Consider the following 27,550-nt stretch of genomic DNA (forward strand, 5'->3'; position numbering starts at 1 on the left):
ACACACACACACACACACACACACACACACACACACGCACGCACACACACACACACACACACACACACACACACTCGGACACATATATTTATGTACACACACATATGTATATATATATATATATATATATATATATATATATATATATATATATATATATATTCCAACAGCATAACATAACCTGGTGCTTGTACCAATAAGGTGCCCAGAACAAAGATCATCTTACAGCCATAAAATTTCCAGCACTCCCAAGTCACAACAAGGCTATTTACGGCAAAAAGTAAATAATGAACCAGTTTCTTTTCACATTGTTTTCTTCTTTATTCCATCCAGTAATTAAATCCTATACTTAGATCAATACAAATCAATGTAAACCACATGGCTGGTATAGAAAATAGCCAAAGACATGAACTGCATCCAAACCGGTTTTGCCAAACAGTGTCTTCAGTGCTTAATGCATAATGCTTATTGGATTTAATTACCAAATGGAATAAAGAAGAGAATGAAGTGAACAAAGTGAAAAGAAAGTGGTTCTTTAGTTACTTTTTGCTGTATATCGGCTTGTGACTTGGAGTGCTGCAAATTTTGTGACTGCAAGATAATCTTTGTTCTGTGCACCTTATATTAGTTTTTGGTATGATTTAATTTGAATTATTTTATAAAGCCTTTATATGGTGACAAAGAATGTATTTATGATGCATTTTTAAAGCATATAAAATCATGCTTGTATAACGGAATACTTTAAATATAAAAGGTGCTATTTATTGCAGATGAACAATTATTCCTTGTATTGTACACCACTGACTTTTTTGTATCTGTATAGTTAATCTAAAATTGTTGTAACATGGAGCTTTTCTCCCCATGCCTCTGCTGAAAATGGGCCCCTGGCCCAGTTGGAGATGCCTGGTAAACAAATACAAAATAAAAATAAAATATTTATATTTTAAAACATTTTTTGAAAAACAATGTACATATAGACTCAAAATACAAACTTTCTGACATAACCAGGGTTCTTTTAAATGATCATGCTGCTGAATTATTTTGTAACTAGCATTTTGAATAGAATTATTGGTCTCCTTAACCAGTCAGTTTAAACTTATGAATCATGCAAGGGCAACTCAGACCATATAGCATACCTTTATTTTTCTGGTTAGGATAGTATTGTAATGTTTATTTTTTTCCAGGTTATGAAGGTAATTTTACACAACTGGCATTTGATAACTAGAATAAATCTTGTGAGACTTTATTGAACAAGCATAAATGAAGCATCAAGAAATCTATAATAGATATAAGGCCAGGTTCAATAAAGCACGCAAAGTGTTGTTGTTGTGTCTTTTCGGCTTTTCCTGGTTAGGGGTCGCCACAGCGGAACTCCGGTCTGCTAATGACTGGTAGTTGATTTTTACATGCCGAGTTACCAGCCCTGACACACAACCTTCAACGAAGGTACGCCCATTCATGCACGTCTCCACGAAGAAGACGCTCTAGCTGAGAATCGAACCGGACAGCGTCTTACTGTGAGGCGACAACGCTACCGAAGCACCACCACCACGGAAAGCACACAAAGTGCACATGATATGTATTCAATAGCATTCTTATTAACATTTTTATGTGCTTTCTAGTCAGTCAGAAAAATTACACTACGTGTAGATGTAGTCTGCACTTTGTGGTAACCTTTATGAATCCCTGTCAATATTTAAAGCTGCAAGAATATCAGTAGGAAAACTAAAATTAGGAAGAAAAAAGGTGTGAGTTATGTCTGTATTGTCTGTTTGTTCACTCAGAACGGTGTACAGTTAGTGTAGGCATTATTGAATCCTGGGGATGGTATATCTAGGGCCTTATAGTGATCATATATAAAGTAATCAAAATACATGAATATCATGATATAAAACTCAGTCTTTAGCCACCCATGTCACAGACACCCTCCTATTGTCAAAAACAAACTGTCCACATTTGTTTTTCTTATTGAGATCCTTGATTCTGAGACTCTCAGTGAGAGCTATGCTTTGAAATATATTTGATTCCTGAATCACCTCTAAGACTGGCATGACATCACCAGAGTGAAAGGGTTTATATCCTTCACCCACAAAGCTGTCTTTGATAGATGAATAATCCTTCTCAAATGCTCCCTGTATCCACAGCACCTCCCCCAATCCGCTGTGTATACCAGTGTCCCTCCCCCACTCCTCTGTGTATACCAGTGTCTAAATACATCTAACTGTGGCAATATGTGCGTTGAATGTGAAATTACAGGTGGTATAGCATTTAATATTCTATATTACACTTGCCCTGTTGTAATCATTTGTTGATGTTATCAGCATTTGTGACCCTTCTATCTCTCCTGTCCTTCTCTAATGTAATTTCATAAACCCATAAAATCTTCAAACCCACTCTAACTCATTTTTTCCCCATCTACTGAAAAGCTGTTTCAGGAACAAAACATGTTGTTTTTTTCTGGTATGACTTATTATAACTTTACTAACTTTCTTTAGTTTTGTAGCATGCATCCTTTGATTTTGCAGAGTATGTTTGTACTCAGCATGTCCTATCATACTTACCACACCAGGTGTGGTATTGATTTTCTAGTCCTTTGAGAAATACTGTACAGAGATTAAAAAAACAAACAAAAAAAAAACAAATCATACTGCCTTCTGCTGTCTAGGACATAGAATTAAAAGTTTTAAACATAACAACTTTTATTACTTACCCGTCTTATACCCTGCATATTACTGGCGATGGTAACACCTAAAGCCTTAGGCACATGAGTATTCATTCTAGTTAGCTAAATGTTATTTTAGTACGGTACGATACTACAGGTCAAGGTAAATGCATCTTAACAGTATATCCTGCAAAATCATTGTAATAAACCATCAGATAAATTCCAGTTCATAACGGAACATATCCAACACATTTAAAGAGCACATTCTAAAATACTATAGCAGTGTTGCTTTCATATAATGTACTGGAAAATCTTGGAATCTTGGAATGACTGAAACAAAGTATCTCATATCATTTCAGTTTTATATTGTTACATGATCTCAATAAAAGAACCAATGTACTTTTATTAAAACTGTTTTTAAGCCTTCATCATTGAGACTGTAGACAGAAAATGTGGAAGCATTTTATATATATATATATATATATATCTATATCTATATCTATATATATATATATATATATATATATATATATATATATATATATATACACACACACACACACACACACACACAAGAAGCATGATACACAACAATAACATTAAAATAAAAAAGATGAAAGCTTGCAGTGGTGAAATAGCGATTATCTACATCAGACCACCTGGGCTTTGTCCTTGTGGCCTAGCTTCAGAAGACATAGGTAAATACTCCATAACCTACAGACCAAATATTGATTATTGTTGATTGTATCAGTGTTGTACTTATATGCAAACATATATCACTGTTTTTTAACTTGAAGTCTTATTCATGGTACCACCCCATAGAAAAAATATATCTTTTTTGTACCTCTCTTAATGTTTTTAACACATTTATGGTCTTATGTCTACTTCTTCAACTAATATATACAAAGCACTAATATATACAAAGCTTCTTGCCACCTATAAAATTATCCAGAATCCATCTGCTTGTCTACACTAAGTACCATTCTATACAACTATGTTCTCAGTTGGTATGCTTCTATGATTTTGTAAGTTAATAGGCTGAGCGGTATGAGGAAATGTGTGTTCCAAATCTTCAGTTAAAAATATATTGTAATGGTAAAAGTAAATACTGCATGGAATTAATGCTGTTTTTCTAGCAGACTTACCGTACTGCACCATCAGATGTGTATGTATACTTTTTTCTAAAATGTCCATCCCCTTCTTGCTGAATTTAAGTGGGAAGAAAGTATAATGTGTGTGCCTAAAATAACTTTGCATTGCTTACACATTCCTATGACAGCACTTATTTTTGGGGTAGCAATTACAACAAGACATGTTTAGCATAGCTCTTGGATACATGTATTTATTTTATGTAAATGTACAGTATATTTTGCCATGGGGTGCTGCAGGTTGTCATTTTTTTCCTGTGTGCAGCTGCATGGTTCCCATAAGGCCCTATCTTTCCAGCACTTCAGATTTATTCAGCGTCACACAGGATAGGGTCTACAGCCTTCCTACTTAGCTGGTGATAGCAGGTGCCATCGCAGTAGAATGAGCTAGGGAGAAACCCCTGCTGCTGCTGCTGTTGTCATGGGGAAGCATGACTGGTTGGCTCCTTATTTCTCCATGCATGAGTGCTACATGATCCAGGGTGGGCATGCACTAGGTCCCCCACCTCTGTCCTCATAGCACCATCCAGCCCCTAGACTGATGCCCTGATGGTCCACTAGTCTCTGTCAGATAATCTAACATCAGGGAACATGTGTCCCATTATATCCCCCAGAGATGAAGAAAGCAGGCCATGTCTAATCACTCCCCTCTTCTTCCATACTAGCTGCAAGTATTGCTCAAGCTGCTAATCAAACTTGGGTCACATCACAGGCAGGGCTTTATTCATTTATGCCATTGGAGCTGAACATGTTTTGCCTCAATGTGCATTATGTAATCAAAGACAAATAAACAGCAGAATTCTTAGATAATCATGTGTTTAATGACTACATGCATCAGTTTGTACTAGGCAAGCAGTTTGCAAAGTATTAAATGCCTAGCCAACAACCAACCAATGACCAAAGGTGAGAATCAGACACTGTACCTTGTGTCTGGGAGGTAAACACATTAACCATTCTGTCAACCACATTTTCAGGATACATACTCTACAAGAGTATGACAGTGCAATAATACTTAAATTACACGTCCAGCCCACTGGCCTTCCTGGACCTATTTTAATTTTGTTGTACATTCATTCTGTCCCTGGTTAAAGCTATATGGAAAATAAATACATGAACATGCACCACACTGGACTGATTAAATGAGCCTGTCTTCAGTGAATGAATCCATTCTGAATTGTAAATCAATTATCTAGACCTCAAAGTGCACTCAGTCAATTTCCTTATCCTGGTGAGGTTTACTATAGCACAGTAAGGAGAGCAGGACACATAGATGTTCATCATATTGACAACTGATGCAGTAGCCTTAGGAATATGGGTTATATCCTGTCAAGTATATAACAGCCACCCATCTTCCCAATCTTCACGGAACTTCTATGTACCCAAACTGACTGGCCACACAAGCTGAGCTGACTAAAAGGCAAGTTTGGGAGCCAAGCCCTTCAGAACTTCACTGCTCTCAAAGAATATGTTCCTTTGAAGCTTTCATGGAGTGACAGTTGGCGTCTGCTGTTTTTTTTCCTGGGCAGATAAGTTTCCTTTTGGGGGAAATAACTTCCATTCAATATTTTTCAATATTTTTTGTTTATTATTAATAGTTTCCTCTTCAAGAAAATTATTTTAAAGCTAGGAGTTTGTGTTTTAATGGACTGTAGTGAAACTGTACCGTAGTTTTAAATGGGAACACTCTTTTTTCCTGTCAGTTTAAAAATTATTTAAAGTAACTGAAAAACATTTTTTTCTGTGAAAATTGTGTTTAATTTACTTTGTGGGACTGGCAAAGTGTTTTAAAGTCCTATTTACTGTGTTTGAAGGCTTTTATTTTTATTGACATTTGCTGCTTGTTTTCCCCAGAAAAGAAACAACATTTTCAGTTTAACCATAGAAGAATCTGTCGGTCCCACAGTTGGTATTTTTTCCAGCCACAAAAAAAAAAAAAAAAAAAATGAAGCAACAGCCTTTACTGCTTTGCCATCACAGCAGGCTAGCAATTTGCCTAAGCTAAAGATAGGTGACTCCTATGTCCAATAGTTGTACCTCAGTCCACTCATCTCTTTCTCCAGATCTCTCTGGTGTAGCACCTACAGCCACTATGGACGAGGGGATGGCCGTGTTCTCTGTGACTGTTTCGGTCCCCCTAGTAGGCAAGGGAGAAATACTCTTGTCAGTCCTAGAAGAGGGAACAAGGAAGACTTCCTTGTTTTGTAAAAATGTTGTGCCCATCCTTGGTGAAGCTGCTGTTGCTATTAATAACACTGTTGGTCCCATGTTTCCTGCCAAAAAGAAACAGAAAACTAAGCATAGATCTACACCTCCTCAAATTGCCTTAGACAGGGGTAGTTTAATGGATCTGGCTCTGGGTTTAGTTCAGGCTTATGAAACTTCTTGTAAAGCAGTTTTTGTAAAAAGAAAGAGTGATACCTCCTTTTCTAAAAACATATACAATTGTAGATCTGGACAGGAGGATGAAGGGACAGATGCAATGTTTTCTGCTCAGATTTTTGATTCAGACCCAGAGGAGAGATCAGTTTCTGACTCTACCTGTTGGGGGGGGGATCACTTTCTCTGAGACCATTTCTAGAACATCTCAATGTTTTCTGTGGAAGAACACTGAGGTTTCTCAGTCCCTCAGAAAATACTATGAGTTGTTATAGAAGGAATTTCCAGAACTTGCACCGATTCCTCCAGTTCTGTCAGCTTTGGAGGATGTGTGTCTTATTGCCCGCAATTTTCCTGACAGGAAAGGCAAATATGATGTATAGACTGTAAATATGATGTATAAACTTCCTCAATCATGACAGTTTTTATACAGTCTTCTCAAAACTAATCCAGGAGCTATAGCTATAACTTTAGTTAATCCTACTTTAACACTTAGTTAATTCCAATCCTACTATCTCTTATAAAGATGGGAAGATTACTGATGAACATGGAAAAAAAACTGATTGCTTTTGCAATTTTGTCAGAATTTTGAATTGTTAGGGTCATCTGTAAAGGTTTGCTCTAATTGTGAAAGTACGAGGAAGGTTTTGTCTACAGTTTCTTCTTGTGAGGAAAAATCTGCTTTAAATAATTTAATTTCTGCTTTTGTTCAAATCACTATTCATTGTATACAGTGTTTGTATGACTATATTGATACTTCTTCAAGGGCTATGGACACTGTTACTGTTTTACAGAGGTTTGCATGTGTGGATTCCTAGAACCTCCCAGATTATGTTAAAAATGAGATTTTAAATTCTTCTTTGGAGAGAGATTTTGTTTTTGGCCTCCCTGCTGCAGAGGTGATGCAAATGTGTGATGAAAGAGGTAAGCTGATACAGGCAATTTTAATTTTTTTAGCCTTCCTTTTCCAAGTTTTCCAGGTGATTTTTTACTCCACATCTGACTTTGGTAAGAAACAAAATAAACAGTTTCAACAAAAATACATGTAAACAGATGTTTAAGAGGATTAGCAAAGGGAATCCAAGAAGTGGTATGCTTGTACAAACAGTCGGCACCTTCAGGTTGTATAAAATACCAGGATGCATGTCATGTGGTCTTGTACAGTGCTAATTGCAGTCACCAAGGAATTGTTTAGGAAGCTAATAGGACATAGACGTCCCGCTTATTAGTAGACACCGTCACGTACCATATGTCACAGTGTCAGAAATAAATTGTTGTGAAGCCCTCCAACTCATTCCATCTTTCAGTGAGAAATATTGTTGTTACAGACACCAGCCAGTCTTTTACTGCAGTGCATTGGGGTAGAGAATTGGAAACTGTGGTCCAGAACTTCAGTTTATCCTCGAATATGAGTGGACTATCTAAACAGCCTGCCAAAATATTGCACAATACATTTCTGTATGTTCCAGGGAAGAAAATATTGCAGGGATGAGAGACAGAGAGCTTTATAGGTTACTCTAACTGAGGGAAAAAAACATGTTGTTTATTTCTCGTTTGTTCTTCACGAAGACATAGGGTCCTAAGATACTACTGATGCTTATGCTACTGAATTAAGGGTTTGACCAAAAGACTGTAAATTTAATAAGTTAAATAAATCATTAAAATGACAGGGACAGGCTCCTAAGAAAATCATATTTAGAATTAAATTAAATTGACTAAAATCTGATTTCATAATTAAAAGTCTTGACTTTGGAATTAGAAGTAAGTTGCATATAATTTTGGAAAAGTAGGCAAGTGATTTAGATGTGTGGAAAACATAATATAGACAGCGATTACATAAGGTATATTTATAAATATGTTAAAATGAAATGGAATCAGTTACTTTGATATTATGGAAAAACAAATAATTTTGCTAAGCGAGTAGAAGGAAAGGAATACATTTTCAGTCAAACAAATCCATATTGTGAAATGATATTATCAAAATGAGTCATTTGTGGACAAAATAAAAACTGAAAGAGTATGCAGATGTTTTATCGAAAGTATCTGTGATAAAATTCCACCACATATTTGGAAAAAAAAAGCTCTGAAGTTATGATTAAAATACTGCATTTAAACTAGACATTTGAAAAGAGTGTAAGGTAATGTCTGCTCAAATGTCCAAATCTTCATAGGTTCATAGGTTCATACTAGGCTATCTGCCCTAGGGCATTTATAAGCCTAGCCAGAGTGTGTTTGGCTTTCGCCACCCATTTTAAATTAATTTTGCTATGCCCTTTTTCGAGGTTAGTATACTGTGCCTCTGTCTAACAGTGACACAGAAGTGATACCCGGGATAAACCTACGATCTCCCATCCACTCATCAAGATTCCTCTTGAAGAGAGTCAATGAGGGACACTGCCTAACCTGGACTGGGATTTTATTCCAGAGTGAAGGGAGCCTCTGGGTTATGAATCTGTCCCTCCAGCATGTCCTATTTATTTCAGTGCTGAGGTTCAAGTCTCTCGAGCCAGAGCTCGATGGGATTTGGATTTTCTGAGGTGCAGCATGTCCATTAATTCCAGGTTGGACATGGCTTTATACATCAGGCACAGATCGCCTCTGAGCAGGTGGTATGCCACTGAGTAGAGCTGGAGTTTCTTTAACCGGGCAGCATATGGCATCTGTTTGAGCCTTTTGATCCTCTTGGTGAGGTACTTTTGGGGTCTTTCCAGTTGCTGCAGGTGTCTGGTAAGGTACATCCCAAAAGGGGCATTGTACTCAATTATGGGCCTGATGAGGGATGAGTAAAGAGGCACAATGACCTTTCCTGATCTAGATGTGAATCCCTTCATGATTAGGTGGGCTATATAAAATGTTTTTCTAACCACTTTAGCCACGTGGTTGTCAAATGAGAGATTGCTATCAACTTGGGTCCCCAGGTCCCTACTTACTTCTTCTGTACTTAATGGATTACCACCTATGTGGTAATTTGTGGGCACTTTGTTTTTGCCAAAGGGGATGACTATACACTTTTTGGCATTTAGCTTGAGGCCATGGCTCTGGCACCAGTTGTCTGTTTCTATGAGGCCCTTTTGGAGGATGCTTGTGTCGGCTGGAGAGTCGATTATGGCGCCCAGTTTGCAGTCATCTGCGAACTTGGTCAGCCACAGTCCTTCCGTGTTTGTCTGTACCTCCGAGAAATATATACCGAACAAGAGAGGTCCCAGGACTGAGCCTTGTGGGATGCCACTTGTAACTGGTTTGGAGTCTGACATGGCTCCAGCAATTCTAACCATGTGGGTTCTGTCCTTGAGCCACTTTGCAACCCATCTAGTGACATAGGGGTTTATATTTAAGCTGGTGAGCTTATCTATAATGCCCGAGTTGGGTATTGTATCGAAGGCATTTGCGAGGTCCAGGTAGGCTGTGTGGACCACCTTCCCCTCGTCAATGGCTTTGGTGACTGTTTCAAAGAAATCGACCAGGTTTAAGAGGCAGGATCTGCCCTTAACAAAGCCGAACTGGGTAGGATCCAGTGTCTGTAGGTCCCCAATATCTTTATTTATGAGTTCCATGATGATCCTTTCCATAGCTTTGCAGACCAAGCTAGTCAGGCTTATGGGGCGATAGGTTCCAGGATCTGTTGAGGCACCACCTTTGTGGAGAGGGACCACTGTTGCTGTACGCCACTCTTTGGGTACATATCCTGTAGTAAGGCTGAGACTGAACAGTAGTTTTATGTTTGGGTTTAGCTCTTCTTGCAGTTCATGTAGGATGCGGCCCAGGACACCATCTGGTCCCATTGATGCTGTGTTTTTTGCTTTGGAGAGGGCGGCTCTTACCTGAGCATCTGAGATGTCAGGGGGGAAGCACTCTGCTGGGATAGATATTCACCCTTTTGGTGGGGGGGGGGGGAGTTTGCGCTGAACCTGTCAGCTAGGATGTTGGCAATGTCTATGGGTTCGGTGTATTTTTTGTCATTTTCGACTAATTCTCTGAGCATATCTGGGAATTCCCACCCAGGTTCCTAACATAACTAAAGAAAGCCTTGTGATTATCCTTAGTGTCCTGTGCAATTTTTCTCTCGAAGTTGGCCTTAGACGATTTTATGAGTGCCCATAGTTTTTTGCTAATACTGATCAGAGATGCCTTCCCTTTTTGGGATTTTGCTCTATCATGTAGTAGCTTCCTCCTTCTATTGTATAGTTTGTTTATGGCTGGGGTCCACCAGACAGGAAGTCTGCCTTTGGAGGATTGGGTCTTGGTTTTATTTGGGATTGCATGATCCATGCATTCCTGAAGGTGTTCATAGAATGCATTTATAAAGGATTCTGCGGTCTGGGCCGTATTTTCCACAGGCCTGGGGGCTTTGAAGGATTCCACCTCGGTTTTGAGGAGTGTGAAATTTGCTTTAGAGAAGTTTTTCTCTATGGTTTTCTGGGCAGGGGGTGGGGTCGGGATGTGAATATCCAGTGAGATTAGTTTATGGTCTGATCATACCAGTGAGGGATACACTTCTGGTCTAGAACATAGAGTCCCCATGTTGGTGATGATCAGGTCCAGTATGTTTTCCCTTCTTGTGAGAGTGGTAACAAGTTGTTCCATAGCATTTGAGTTTATAAATTCTAGGAACCTTTGGGCTAGGGTGTTGGAGCTAGAGTAATGCTCCCAGTCTATGTTTGGGTAGTTGAAGTTGCCCAATATAATGGTGTTTGGAGAGACCTTCATATTTTCCAGTGTTCTCAGGAAGGCCGAGTGGGGTTCCTGGGTTTGGGAGGGTGGTCTGTAGCAGGCTATAAACTGGAAGGCAGTTTTACCCACTGTTAGTTGCACATGGATAGTCTCTGATGCTTTGTGCTGTGCCACCAACCTGGAGGTGTGGGTATCTTTGACGAATATTGATACTCCCCCCTCCTTTTGTGGTTTGGTCCAAGTTTTGGGGTCGAAAAGCATGGTATGAGGTATAACCTGGTAGTGCTGGGGTGCTCTCGGGAGCCTTGAACCAGGTTTCTGTTACTGCACAGATATTGATGTTCTCCATGCTAAGGAGAGTTTCGAGTGCATGCATCTTGAAGTTTAGACTTCTGGTGTTGAGTAGCATTACTTTTAGTTACTTATCCGTTGTGATACCTATGGAGGTGGGTTTGTCTTTTGAGCCTTGCCTAAAAAAGGCACTATGGGGGTTGCAAGAGCCTTTGCCAATATCTGAAAGCCCAGGGGTGACAGGTGCAAACTGTCCCTAGCGAAGCATCGTGGATTGTCGAGCATGTCATCCCAGGCTGACAGGCATTGGATCCCCTTTGAATGACACCAATACTTAAGACAATTGTTGAAATTGATCATCTTGTCTTCATATTGTGGCATCATTCTTGGTGAGGGTAAGATGCTACTCAAGGTCAGGGTCATACCGGCCTGGGCTACATGCTTAGAGAGCTCCTCTGTGTCTCTTTTCATGTAGTCCAGGGAGGTACATCTCAGGTCATTCACACCAGCATGGACAATGACTGAGTCATATTTGTACTTGCCTTGGAGTGACCTGAGTGTGTGTGTTATGTGGCGGATCCTAGAGCCTGACAGGCAGCTCACCGTGACCTTCTCCTTGTTCAGCCTGGTGAGCGGGACGTCAGTGTGCCTGACGATAGAGTCACCTATTACAAGTGTATCAGGTGACTTGTTTAGCCTTAAGGGCTGTGACTGTTCGGCACACTGGCTTTGTGAGCTATGTGTTGCACGTGTTTTGTTTTGGGGTAGCCATTGCTTGGGTGTCTGCTTTGGAGGTCTCTGCTGCTTAGGCAGATTTTTATTTAGAGCCTCCGAGTATGTTTTTGTGTGTTTATGTGTTTGGTTTGCTGTCGTGGTAGGTCTATGTGAGACTGGAATTGTAGTGAGTGTGGTTTCCTTCTCCTCCTGACTGGTTACGCCAGTACTGAGTTGAGAGAATCAAAAAGTCAGTAAGTTAAAGGATTATTACAAAAACCACAGGGCCAAAAAGATGTCTACTTGTGAACATAAGAATAAAAATGTAAAATCCATTTTTTAGGTTGCTGAAAAAGAAGCACCAAATATATTGGTTTGTCTGATTTGTCAGAGGCTTGGAATGGTGAAAAGAATTTAGAATATAAATGGACAGATCTGGCTATGCAAAAAAGCATGCAATTTGATGATTTATTTGGTGAACATACTGATTTATTTAGTGGTTTGGTCTTTTTACCAGAGAGAGTTAGGGTGTTGTGTCAACTGTTGTCACCTCTCTTGATCAGAGCCACATTTCTACCTTTTTCAGCAACAGTATTGAACTGTCCAAAATTCAGACATCTAAAAATGCTTCACTCTATACACACATGCGTGTGAGCATGTGCACGTGCACACACACACACACACACACACACACACACACACACACACACACACACACACACACACACACACACACACACACACACACACACACACACACAAGTGTACTGTAGTACATAACATCATAACACTCCACCAGTTAGTACAGAAAATTGAGGCTTTGAACTGTTAACAAGCTACTTCTTGTAACCCAGAGTTTGAATCCATTATCCTCTATTTATGTTTGTGACTTCATGCAAACTACTTAATCAGACAATGCTCTGGGCAATTGGGCAACTGAGATAAACGCCTGAATCGTCTCCTTGATCATATACCTTCGAATGTGACCACAGTCTGTTTGGCTCATGTATATTACATTAAAGAATCTAAAATACTTTTCATTTTTAACTTGCAATGAAAAACAAGCTTACTTCTGGTTTAAAATATGTTCCGTATGTTGCAGTCAAAGAACATTAAAGTCTCTCAAAAGAACATAGCGATATCTTGCAGTCTGCAATTCTGGTACTCCAACTTAGTTTAAGCTGCCTTGTAACTCTCAAGTGCATCCATAATAAGGTATTCTGTTCATAGGTTCATTAGAGCTTACTAGGCTTGTGGCCTTAGAGCCTTTACAAGGATGGCCATGTTAATCCCAAGTGTCCCCATTTGTTCTCTTTTGGGTAGTTTGCAGAACTAATTTATGAGGAGAGTGGGTCTGTGATCAACACTAGCCAGCCCTGCCCATGAGAGACATGGGTTCCACCCCAGAGGCGAATTCCCCTTCCAATTATCTAGGTTGCATTTGAATAGGGTCAGTGAAGATCTCTGTTTTACATGAATAGGGAGTCTATTCCAGAGACGCATAATTCTCTGGAAGACATATCTGTCTCTCCAGCATGATCTGTTAATGTCAGTAGATAGGTTAATATCCATAAAAGAGGTGACGCTTGAGCCATTTGACTTGCGGATGTGTAGGGTTGGAGACTGCCCTATAGGCCAGGCACAAGTCACCTCTCAACAGCCTATAAGATACAGAGTAAAGTGACAAGGCTTTCAGTCTGTTCACATAGGGCATGGTTTGGATTCCCTGTAAAACCTCTGATGTCTCTCCAGCTGCTGCAGGTATCTGGTGAGGTGCATTCAAAAGGATGCATTATACTCTATTACTGGTCTGATGAGGGTCGGTTACAGTCGATTTATAACATCCCTTGACCTGGATACTATGCCCTTGCTTATGAGGTTCATTACATAGAAAGCTTTTCTCACCACTGTGGAAACTTGGTGGTCAAAGTTCAGATTGCTATCAACCTGTGTTCCCAAGTCTCACACCACTGGGTTGGAATCCAGTGGGGTGCTGTCAAAATTGTAATTTATATGGTATTCTGTTTTGCCAAAAGGAATAATAATGCATTTTTTTGCATTTAGTTTTAGACCATAGCTTTGGCACCAATCATTTGTTTGTGTTAGCCCTTCTTGTAATATGTTGATTTCACTGGGGGGACTCAATAATTGGTCCCATTTTGCAATCATCAGCAAACCTGGTGAGCCAAAGACCATCTACTTTGGACTGGACTTCTGGGAAATAGATACTAAACATTAAAGGGACCAGCACAGACCCCTGTAGTACTCCACTGATGACGGTCTGCTGGTGGAGGTGGAGTCACCAGTTTTGACAGAGTTTGTTCTGTTGTTGTTCTCTGTTCTGCAGGAACATAGCCAGTTCTCAAGCTATGATTAAAGAGAATGCCAAGTGGATCCACTAGGTCTTGTTTTAGATTGTTTAGTAAACAGTGTGGGATATTATCTTGTCCCTTTGAGACTGCTTTTTTGGCCTTGGTGAGTGCAGAGATGACCTGTTCATAGGATCATAAGATCATAGGAGGTTACTAGGCTAATGGCCCTAGGGCCCTTACAAGCCTAGCCAAGTACAACCCCTGTTCCCAGGAATATCAAGGTATTAAGCAGCACTAAGTCAGAAATGGCTGCCTCTGTTCAAGAGGGACATAGGTGAAACTCCCAGGGTGAATTTGTAGTTTCCCATCCAGTCATCCAAATTACACTTAAATAGGGTCAGCGAGGGGCTTTGCTTCACCTGAACTGGAAGTTTCTTCCAGAGGAGAGGTAATCTCTGTGAGATGTATCTGTCTCTCCAGCAAGTCCTGTTGATGTCACATACTATGTTGAGTTCCCCACAGCGAGTGCATCTTATACTATTTGATTTATGAATGTGCAGCATTTCCATTAGAGCAGGATCTCAGATTGCTTTATATGCAAGAGAGGTCACCTCTGAGTAGTCTGCAAGACAAAGAGTATAGTGACAGTGACGTCAGTCTGTCAATATATGACATATGGTGAAGACCCTACATTTTTTTATAAGAAACCTTTGAAGTCTTTCCAGTTGTTGCAGGTGCCTGGTAAGGTACATACCAAAGTCAGCACTGTACTCTATTATTGGCCTGATGATTGAGGTGTACAGAGGAGTTATGACCTCTTTTGTTCTGGATGCCATGCCCTTACTTATGAGGGGGGAGATGTTCAAAACCTTTCTTACCACTGTGGAGACATGGTGGTGAAAGGAAAGGTTGCTGTCAACCTGTGTGCCCAAATCTCTCACCACTGATTGCATGCTTAAGGTGCTGTTATTAATGTGGTAATCTGCAGGGGCATCACCCTTGCTGAAGGGGATGATAATACATTTTTTTGTATTGAGTTTTAGCCCATGACTTTTCCACCAGTTGTTTGTCTGTGTAAGTCCCTCTTGTAGGATGTTGACATCATTTGGGAACTTAATGACTGCACCCAGTTTACAATCATCAGCACACTTTGTCAGCCATAGGCCTTTTGTTTTAGCCTGTACATCCAAGAAGTAGATTCCAAACAAGAGGGACCCCAGCACAGATCCCTGTTGAATACCATTGGTTACAGGTCTGCTGGTAGAGGTAGAGTCACCTATTTTCACTGTGTGCGTTCTATCGGTCAGCCAGTTTGCAACCCACCTGACAATATATGGGTTGATCTCCAGCTGGGTGAGTTTATGAATAATGCCTGAGTGGGGAATAGTGTCAAAGGTTTTGGCCAGGTCCAGGTAGGCTGTATGCACAGATTTGCCTTCATCCAGGGCTTTGGTGATTGTCTCAAAGAAGTCCATCAAGTTTAAGAGGCAGGATGTCCCCTTAACAAAACCAAACTGGGTCAGGTCGTGTGTTTGGAGGTCTCCTATATCTTTGTTGATAAGGTCTATGATTATTCTTTCTATCGCCTAGCAGATTTGACTAGTCAGGCTATGGTACTATAGTTTCCAGGGTCTGTGGAGGCACCTCCTTTATGTAATGGGATGACAGTTGCTGTTTTCCATTCAGCAGATACAAAACCAATGCTTAGATTGTGAGTAAAAAGAGTACCCAGCAGTGCAGCTAGTTCCTGTTTTAATCCATTTAGAATGCAGACTGGGATATTATCAGGTCCCATAGAGGCTGTTTTTTGGCTTTGGAGAGAGTGTTGATGACCTGCTCCTTGGAGGCACTAGGTGGAAGCAGGTGGTAGGAATGCTTTGGGAGATATGTGGCGGGGACAGAGGGAGAAGTTTTTACTGAACCTGCCAGTTATCAGGTTGTCTATTTCTGTGGGTTCAGTATATGTAGTCCCATTAACAACTAGTTCTGTGCAGATCTGGGTTTTTCCTTTAAGATTTCTAGCTTAGATAAAGAAGGCCTTATGGTTATCCTTAGTGAAGGAGGCTAATTTGGATTCATAGTTAGCTTTAGAATGCCTTACAGGGTGTCTTGTTTGCTTGTTTAAGCCAATGAGGGAATGCTTCCAATTCAGAGACCATTCCTTCCTGCTTTTTGGACAGCAATTTCTTTCTCTTATTGTATAACCTACTAATGGTGGAGGTCCACCAGGCAGGTTTGTTCTTTCTTGAGGATCTTGTTTTGATCCTATCAGGTACTGCTGAGTTAATACATTTGTATAAATGCTTATACAAGGCATTGGTTTAAATCCCAGTATAGATGTCCATGCCATGAGTGAGAGCAGGGGCTATGAAGCTATTAATGCCATACTAGGTTGTAATTTAGTCTAGTTGCTGCTAATGGAGAGTCATATATTATTGTTACTTCTAATGAGACTGATTTAAGATCAGACTTCACTAGGGAGGGCCACAGACATGGGGCAGTATGACAATCACCCATGTTAGTGAGCACCAGTTCCAGAATGTTTGGGCCCCTTTTGGGGGTGTCATCCAACTGGTCCAGGGCACTGGAGTTGATGAAGTCCAAGAACCTTTGGGCAAGAGTGTTAGTATTCATATAATTTACCCAATCTATTGATGGGTAATTAAAGACACCCAAAACCAGGGTGGCTGTATCTTGAGTGATTCAAGTAGATCCAAGTATGCACTGTGGCTATCCTGGCTCATGAAGGGTCCTATAACTGGCAATAATGTAGAGAGGGGTTCATAAGTTCATAGTTGTGTACTAGGCTAATGACCCTGGAGCCTTTACAAGCCTACCCCATAGGAGTGCCCTGGTATTGTGCTACCCGACGTTAGTTCCCAGTGCCTCTAGCAAGCAGAGTCACTGAGGTGATCCCCGGGGTGAACTTTCTATTTCCCATCCACTCATCAATATTTCTCTTGAAAAGGGACAGTGAGGTTATACAATAAGAGAAATAAATTGCTGTCCAAAAAGCAGGAAGGAATGGTCTCTGAATTGGAAGCATTCCCTCACTGGCTTAAACAAGCAAACAAGACACCCTATTACAGAGCGTGGGCAGTCTCTGGGTAATGAACCTGTCCCTCCAGCATGTTCTGTTGATTGCGGTAATGAGGATGAGGTCTCTAGAGTGTGTGGTGTGGAGGGATTGGGATTTCTTTAGATGTGGCATTTCTAACAGTGCTGGGTCAGACATGGCTTTGCAAGTCAAGCAGAGATCGCTCTTAGTAGACGATATGAGACAGATAGTAACTTGAGTTTTTTGAGTGTGTCCATGTAGGACATGTGTTTAAAACCTAGGATCCTCTTTGTGAGGTACTTTTGTGGCCTTTCCAGCTGTTGCATGTGTCTAGTGAGGCACATGCCAAATGGTCCATTATACTCGATGGTTGGCCTAATGAGGGAAGAGTAGAGAGAGAGAGATGATGACCTCTTTTTTCCTGGATGCAAAACCCTTGGTAATGAGATGTGCCACATAGAAGGACTTTCTGACCACAGTGGCAATGTGGTGGTGAAAGGAGAGGTTGCTGTCAACCTGTAGCCCCAGATCTCTTATAACACCTTCAGTGTTCAGTGGGCTCCCATCGATGTGGTAATTAGTGGGAACTGAGTTTCTCCCAAAGGGGGTGACGATGCATTTTTTGGCATTAAGCTTAAGGCCATGGTTTCGACACCAGTCATTGGTCTCAGTGAGGCCTTTCTCTAGGATGTCTACATCACTTGGGGATTTAATAATGACCACCAAGAAACAAAATCTCTGCACGTATGGCTGGTGCACGGCTATACCATTTGAACAAACCAAAAAAAGAAGAAGCCAGCACCCAAAATCCACATGTGCCTTCCAGCAAAAAACTTTATTCCATGACCAATGAGGTCATACCGGTTTCGGCAAAGGCCTTCCTCAGCAATCACACATCATAAATATATGTATATACTATTCATTCCCAAGCCCTTATATACAATATGGTAATGCCCTCTAGTGAATAAAAAATAAATTGCAAATTAGATTACAAATGTGACAAAATATTTCAAAGTCACAAAATATCTGCATGTACAGGAATACAAAATAAGTCTAAAATAATAATCCATCACAAAATATTTCAAAATTGGTCATTCAACCGAGGTGAAAATAAGGCTCCCAATTTAATTATCCACATTTTTTCTTTGTTCGTTAATAGTTCATGTAATACATGAGCCTCATTATTTCTAAACCTGATATGGTCGATGATCATAAAATTGAAAATCCCTGTTAAGTGTTTAAGTGTATGTTTGTCAGGCTAATGGGGCGATAATTCCCAGGATCTGTAGTCGCTCCCCCTTTATGGAGAGGGAGGACTGTAGAAGTGCACCATTCGGTAGGGACAAAACCTGAGGTTAGGCTGTGAGTGAATAGGGCACACAGATGTGGTGCCAGTTCACTTTGTAGTTCATGTAGAGCACATCCAGGGATATTGTCAGGTCCCATGGAAGCTGTATTCTTGGCCTTGGACAATGCAGCTTTAACCTGTGCTGCAGTAAGGCTGTGCCTGATTGTTCCTTTGAGGGGGAGAGAGGGGTAAAGTTGGCGCTGAATCTATTGGTCAGTATGTTGGCAATATCTATTGGCTCAGTAAAGGAGGTTCCATTGCGTAGTAACTCAGAGCAAACCTAGGTATTGCCGTGGAGATTCTTGATATAACTATAGAAGGCTTTGTGGTTGTTTTTAGTGTCTGCTGCAATTCTGCCTTCATAAGCATAGGCTTTAGAGGTTTTGATGAGGGATCTCAACATTTTATTGAGGCTAATAAGGGAATTTTTCCAGTCTTGGGACTTCCCCTTTTTCTGCAACAGTTTCTTCCTTCTGTTGTAGAGTTTATTAATGGCAGGGGACCACCAGATTGGCTTCCTTTTTTTGAAGGAGACCGTCTTGGTTCTGTTGGGTATGGCTAGTTCCATGCATTCATGTATGTGTTCATGCAGTTCATTGGTGTATGATTTGGCAGTCATGCATCTATTTTCCATTGACATGGGTGCCATGAAGTTAGCCACCTTCATTCTTAGGAGGCCAAAGTCAGCTTTGGAGAAGTTTTTTATGGTGGTTACCTTTGCAGGGGATGTGGATTTTCATGGTGATTAGTATATGGTCAGATCTAACCAGGAAGGAATTGACTATTGGTGTAGAGCAACGGTTGCCCATGTTAGTAATAACCAGGTCAAGGATATTGCTTCTTCTAGTGGGGGTAAGAATGAGCTGGTCCAGGCCACTGGAATCAATGAATTCCAGGAAGCATTGGGCCAATGTATTGATGCATGAGTAGTTTTCCAGTTGATGGAGGGGTAGTTGAAGTCATCTAGTATGTGAGTGTTGGATTGGACCCTAATAGTTTCCAGGGTGCTTAGGAACATGGAGTGAGAGTCTTGGGACATAGTTGGGGACCTATAGCTTGCTATGACCTGAATCACCATCTTACTCAATGTTAGTTGTACCTAAAGTATCTCAGATGCGTTAGGCTGGGCTGCTAGTCTGAAGGTGTGCATATCCTTTATGAATATGGAGACAGCACCGCCTTTGGAGCCTCAGTCCATGTCCTGGGGCCGAAAGGTGTGGAATGAGTTATAGCCTGGTAGCGCAGGGGTGCTTTCTGCTGCTTTAAACCAGGTCTCTGTTACAGCACAAATGTCGATGTTGTCCATTTTGAGGAGTACTTCGAGCAAGTGCATCTTGGTATTTAGACTTCTAGCAATGAGCAACATAACCCTCAGATTGCATTTATTTATAGCTGTTACAGTGGTAATTTGGTCTTTGGAACATTGCCTAAAAAAGGCAGTATAGAGGTGGCAAGAGCCTTAGCCAGTATCCAGAAACTCAGGTCAGGTGTGACAGATGCAGGCCATCTCTGGCAAAGCATTGAGGTCTGTCAATCATGTCATCCCAAGCAGAAAGATACTGGCTCCTCTTAGAATGAGACTAGAAACTTAGCCAATTGTTGACGTCAATAATTTTCTGCTTGTACTGTGGTATCATTCTGGGCAATGGTAGGATGGTGCTCAGGACTAGAGTCATGCCTGCCTGGGCCACATAATCTGAGAGCTCCTCCATGTCTCTTTTCATGTAATCCAGGGAGGTGCAGCTCACATCATTCACACCCACATGGACAGTGACAGAGTCATACTTGTACTTGTTTTGAAGTGACCTTAGTGGGTGTTATGTATCGGATTCTGGCACCTGATAGACAGCCGACTATTACCTTCTTCTTATTCAACCTAATTAGTGGGACATCAGTGTGCCTCACTATCAAGTCACCTATGATTAGTGTATTGGGAAAGCTGTTTTGCCTAAGGGGCTTAGGTTGAGGGGCACACTGTGTAGGTGAGCTATGTGTCTTGTGGTTTGTGCTGTGTTGTGGTGGTCGAGTGTGTTTCTGCCTTGGAGGTCTCTGCTGTTTGGGTAGATTTCTATTGAGAGCCTCCGTGAAGGTGGGTGTGTGGATTGTGTTTTTATGTGAGAGATGTGATGGTGGGTGTTCTGGAGGGCTATGTGTTGCATGTGGTGTGGTGCAGGTGTCAACCTTCTCTTGACCAGTTATTCTGGTATTGGCTTGAGAGTGCATGGCTTCCAATTTGGATATGTAAGTGCATCTCTTACAAGTCTGAGTGTTGGGAGGTAAGAGGAGAAGGTTGTCTGTGTATATGAGGCAGTTGCTACACTGCCTCAGAATGCCCAAGTTCACCTGGTTAATAGGAGAAAGCACAGGGAACTGGCCTTTAGACATGCCAGAAGGGATGGTCATTATTACTAAGTACTGGAGTTGTTTCCTTATATACTCCTTTTACAAGAAAAATGTCACTCATGGTGTCTGAGTCTATACAGAGCACTGCCAAACACTTGAGGGGAAACTAGTATGTAGACCCTGAAAATTTAATTATGAAGTATTTAGGCACTTACCTATAATCAATTGTACCTGGATTAGTTCAAGGAAATTGTTTAGTTTAACCAATCCAAAGGTGTATTTATCTTTGATGAATATTGATACTCCACCTCCTTTAGTTCTCCCACTTTCAGTTTGTGGTCTGAATGTGTGGAAGGCATTATAACTCAGTATGGCCGGGGTGCTTTCTGTGGCCTTAAACCAAGTCTCTTTGAATGCACAGATGCCAGCATCTTCTAAGGTGAGGGCTGCTTCCAGTAAGCACAGGTTTAGGTTTAAACTCCTAGCGTTTAGCACCATAACCTTGAGGCTGCTTTTTGAAGATATTTTTACATCGGGGAATTTTGTTATTCTGACATTGCCTAAAAAAAGGTACTATGGGGGAGGCAAGAGGCTTAGCCAGTAACTGAAACCCCAGAGGTGACAGATGAAGACTGTTGCTTGTCTAGTCAGGATGTAATAGATGAGTCTGTGTGGGTTTTTTTTTAAACGGCTTTATTATGTTCAAACACATCACAATTGAAGCTTATTAACTTTAACTTAGATAACCTATACACAAACTAGCTACATTCATTCATACATGCTCACTCTCTGGCTGCACTTTCAATAAGGCACGGAGTATAACATGTGCTTGCTTTTTATATATGCACATTCAGTCCTTGATATGCTTCATAAAGATACAGTGCACACACTCTGTTCTGCATCCTCCCTCTTTGAGAAATTGATCATGCAATGCTGAAAATATCAGTTGACATGCAAATACAAATAGTTCTGTCATGCAATTATGCAGAACTAGGTACATATATAGAGTTATGTCCAGGTCACTGTGCATTTCACACTATGTCTGGAAGTATGATCAAATCATGTGACATAAAACTGAGAATTAGACTTAGTAACTGGAACTGTCTCTGCTGAATGTTCAACCTTAGGAATATTGGGAACATCCTCAGGAATGGAAGTAGTAGTTAAGACACGTTCTGGAACGGGAACGTTACATGAATTGCTCTGAGCTCTAGAGTCTGCATCATAGGAACAATGCTGCGATAACGATTCTGGTACAGGAAGAAGATGTCTGCGATTTCTCCTGTACTCCACACCCTCAGATTCTACAAAGTAGGATCTCGGCTTGGTACATATACCTGTTACTTGACCAATCCGGTCAAAACCTTTCACCAGTTGTATCCTCACTGTCTCTCCTTCTTTCAATGGATGAAGACATCTGCTCAATTTATCATAACTGGACTTCTGGAATGAATGCTTCCTGAATAATTGGGTTCTGATGGTTCTGTTGCTTCTAGCTTTAGGCCTCAATAAACTGGAACTAATAGACAGTGTTGTTCTGGTTTGCCTGGATAGAAGTCTCTGAGTAGGCGAGACAAGTATGTCATCATGGGGTATGTTTCTGAGATTAAGTAAATTCAAACAGACATCAGTATTATCACGCTTTGACCTTTCAAGTAATTGTTTTGCATTTTGCACTGCATGTTCAGCTAGTCCATTTGACTGTGGATATTCTGGACTACTAGTAACATGTACAAATTCCCATTGTCTTGCAAAGTTCTTAAACAACTGACTAGTAAATTGAGTACCATTGTCAGAAGTCACTTTATGTGACTACCATGGACTGAGAAATGACATTTCAGCTTAGTAATAACAGTAGTGGATGTTAGATTAGGTAGTAAATCAATCTCAAACCAGTTTGAATAAGAGTATATCAATACTAAGTAATGCTGATTGTTACACTCGAATATGTCAGCGGCTACTGTTGACCAAGGTAATTCAGGAACCTGACTTAGCTGAAGTGGTTCTCTTTGCAAAAGTGTTTTATCATTATTGCATACTGAACAAAAATAAAGTACTTTATCAATGTCTTTCACTAGTGAAGGTCAAAACTGGATCAGTCTTTGTATGATCTCTCAGCTCATCAAGTCTTGTGGTAGAAAAATGCCTCACTGCCATTACATCAAAGTCAAAATTCTCTGCATCAAGCTGTTCCATTATATTTATGGGTGATCTGGATAAGGTATCAGCCAGATAAAGAAGTCTGCCTTTTGTATAGACCATTTTGAAGTTGTACTTTTGTATTTTGAGCATTCTTCTTTGTAATCTCGCTGGAGCTGAATGCATAGACTTCTTTAGAATAATAACTAGAGGCTGGTCATCAGTTTCAATCTGAATTGCTTGATCATAGATATAATCATGAAACTTTGAACATGCAAATACTGTGGCCAAAAATTCTTTCTCAATTTGACCATACTGCATTTCAGTTTCGGTAAGTGTTTTAGATGCATAGGCTACTGGTCTACCTTCTTGAAGAATAACTTCCCCAAGATTAAATTTTGAAGCATCACAGGAAAGAGTGACTGGTTTATTGACATCATAGTATCTTAATGTAGGTGGGGTGGCAATTTTCTGCTTAAGGTCTTCAAATGCCTTCTGGTGCTGTTCCAACCAAGATCATGTAACATTTTTGCATGTCAGCTTTCTTAAAGGTGCTGTCAACTCGCTGAAGTTTGGTATGGACATGCCTAAACAGTTGACCATGCGAAGGAAATGCTGTAGAGCTTGAATATTATCAGGTGCTGACATCTCAAGAATAGCTACTTGCTTGGACAGTTCTGGTCTTAAGCCAGTGCTGGTAAATAAATGACCTACATATGTAACTTCTATTAGTCTGAATTTACACTTCATGGAATTGAGTTTTAAGTTCACTTCACATGCTCTGTCTAGAGCTCTCTTAAGGTTTCTGTCATGCTCTGCATCACCATTGCCTCCAACCAATAAATCATCTACTATTATGGCACAAGGGTAACGTCCAAAAATTAGCTCCATTGCATGCTGGAACACTTCAATTACAGAATTTATTCCAAATGGCATCCTCAGGAATCTATATCTGCCAAACATAATGAGGATTTGCGATCAAGCATCACTTGCTAAAATTAACTTTTTGCATTCAAAACAGAAAAAAAACAGTGGTATTCAGTATTAGAGCTGTGACCTCTTTGATTGTTCCCATTGGATGATGGGGCCTCTTCAATGCTTTGCTCAAATCTCTTGGGTCAGTACATATTCTGATTTCATCTGAGCCTTTTTTGTGAGCTGCTACCATGGATGATGCCCATTGAGTTGCTTCTGTAACTGGACAAATTACACCTTGCTGCACCATTTTATCCACCTGAGCTTTGACTTTTTCCTGCATAGCTATTGGAACTTTTCTTGCTGATCTGATTACTAGAGTCACCTCTGGGTCTAACTTCATAGAATATACTTCTGGAATTTTGCTCAACTTGCCATCGGAAACATCAGCATACTCTGAGAAAATGGCTTCAGAAAAATTGGAACTAGGATATGTGCTTATATGATGAACTTCTTTGGTAAAAGAAAGCAGATTCATTCTTAGACTGTCTCGGAGACCCAATAATGAATGCACAGATCTTCCAACTACATAGAATAACAAGCTGTAACAGTTCTTAGCCATATAACATGAAAGCACTACTGAGCCTTTGGTTTGAATTTCTTCACCTCTATAAGCAACAAGTTTTGCACTACTAGCCACATTCACATCTTAGCAAATGTGTCTGCTGACATAACATTACACTTTGAACCACTTTGAGCTCGGTGGATTTACTGTTGATCTGGACAGCACAAAACACTTTGTTCTTTGTCAACAAATTCACCGCATCAACCTGTTCACCAGTTACTGATACACCATCTACATATAAAGTGGAGTTGCAGTCTAGTTGATCAGTTTGCTTTTTTTAGTGACCCTTCTTTACAAATATGTGGAGTTTACTTGATTTGCAAAATTTTTGAAAATGGTTCCATTTTTTACACTTGTGACATTGATGACCAAATGTAAAGCATCTCTCTCTTTTAGACTCATGATTGGCACCACAACTGCGACAGTTAACAATAAAGATGGATTTGGGTTTTACTGATTCATGCTTGTACCACACTGAGCATGCTCCTTTATTAGAACTTGCTGGAAAACTACTTGGTTTCCTTGGTGAACCAGCAGGAGCTGTGGCCTCCATGTGCTTAAGCCTGCTTCTGTTTGCCAAGTGTTACATGCTATCTACATTTTCTCTGGTGCCTGCTGAAACCATGCTGTTGTCACTTGCAAGCATACTTGTGTGCCTTTCTGTAACTTCATGGATTTGACAAATCTTAATGGCTTTACTCAATGTTAAATCACTGTCACGAAGCAAAATATTTCTCACAGCAGCACTATTAATAGCACACACAAGCCTATCCTTTATTAACTCATCTTTTAAGTCACAAAACAATCACATTTTAGCTTTGTTTCTCAGGCCAGTAATATAAGCTGCAAAAGCTTCCCCTGGTTTCTGATCTCTTGTGTAAAGCAAATGCCTCTCTAATGTAATATTCATCTGGGGGTTGCACATTTCCCTGAATTTGCTCTTCAAACACTCGGGGGCTTCCCTTGATTCGGCCTTTATAACAATATGATGATTTCACCTTCTACCTCATATACTGCTGTGCATACACAAAGGAACGCTCTCTTTCTATGGCCTCTGACCCAGCTAGGTTTAACAAAACGAATGCCCTGATATGTGCATCTTTGTCAGAATTAGCTGCTTTTATAAAATATCATACTCTTGCTCAAATATTCTCCTGTTCTCTGCAATATTCTGATCAAATTCAAGTGGTGAGGGCTTTCGAAATCCATCTGCCATATAAACACATGTCTCTCAGACACTGTAATACTCTCGAAATTGCTGTATTGCAAGAAATCACCTCTTATCAGTGTAAGAAATATTTTAAGCAATTGCACTGTGTGAATGAACTGGGCAGAAGAAGCTCAGAGTAAGAAACATTTCAAAGTAACTGCACTTTGCGAATAAACAGTACGCAACACACTGAAACTTCCCCAAAATTGCGGTACCTTGCTAGGTAATTCTTTACAGTGCAAGAAACACTCTGTAATGGCGCCACTTTGCAAACAGACACATACAGCACAAGAAACTTTTTGAAATGACTGTACTTTGACTGTACTTCACAAAATAGTTGCACTTTGCACACAAATAAACTGTTCGGAATACATGCACAGTAATAAAGCATACACTGTAAACACTTTTACACACTTTGAGATACTTCGAATAACTCTGGTTATGCCCTTGATACAATACGAAGTCGTAGTCATGCTAAAACACAGCACTTTGTTAAAAAACATGCAGTCACCTTGATTTATTTATGCTTAATGTGATAAAACACAAAGTCCAAAAAAGAACATGGATTTTCCAAAAAACAAGTGAGGAACCAAGCGAATAGCTGCACTTTCTTTTATTACACTTCTTCTGGTACCACGGCTAACAAGCCTTCAAGGAATAAAAATGTTATGCCATTACAGCCTTTTTATATCCCACCAATTTTATGTGCAAATACATTTCACCCATTAAACTCTTAATTGATAAACATCACCACCCAAGCTTAAAGGTGTAACGCCCTTAAGTGAAACAAAAAAAACTAATAAATATTGAATTTACTGTGAAAAATACACTGTAAAATTGCTCTATGAAATGTTTACTAATCCAATACATAATAATATTTTTAATAGCATTTCTTGATATAAACCTATACTAAATTTATATTACTTAACTACCTTGCTACTTTCATTATTGCCTAACAGAATTCATGACCTGCCATTTATGCTTAATGTGCCCTTTTTGCCCTTATCATATTCGTTTTGCTCATTTAATCTCTTTTCATGTCCATTGTACTTTTCTTGTGCTTGTTTTACTCTAAACATGCCCATTTTGTTTTAAACCTACTTGTTTTGCTTTAAACATACTTGTTTTGCTTTTCTGCTAATCGTTTTATCAAATATCTTAATCTTAAACATTTTGTTTCCCTTGATTCGGCCTTTATAACAATATGATGATTTCACCTTCTACCTCATATACTGCTGTGCATACACAAAGGAACGCTCTCTTTCTATGGCCTCTGACCCAGCTAGGTTTAACAAAACGAATGCCCTGATATGTGCATCTTTGTCAGAATTAGCTGCTTTTATAAAAATATCATACTCTTGCTCAAATATTCTCCTGTTCTCTGCAATATTCTGATCAAATTCAAGTGGTGAGGGCTTTCGAAATCCATCTGCCATATAAACACATGTCTCTCAGACACTGTAATACTCTCGAAATTGCTGTATTGCAAGAAATCACCTCTTATCAGTGTAAGAAATATTTTAAGCAATTGCACTGTGTGAATGAACTGGGCAGAAGAAGCTCAGAGTAAGAAACATTTCAAAGTAACTGCACTTTGCGAATAAACAGTACGCAACATACTGAAACTTCCCCAAAATTGCGGTACCTTGCTAGGTAATTCTTTACAGTGCAAGAAACACTCTGTAATGGCGCCACTTTGCAAACAGACACATACAGCACAAGAAACTTTTTGAAATGA

This window comes from Protopterus annectens, chromosome 1.part1, assembly GCF_019279795.1.
Source record: "Protopterus annectens isolate FY-2018-M chromosome 1.part1, PAN1.0, whole genome shotgun sequence".
NCBI lineage: Eukaryota > Metazoa > Chordata > Ceratodontiformes > Protopteridae > Protopterus > Protopterus annectens.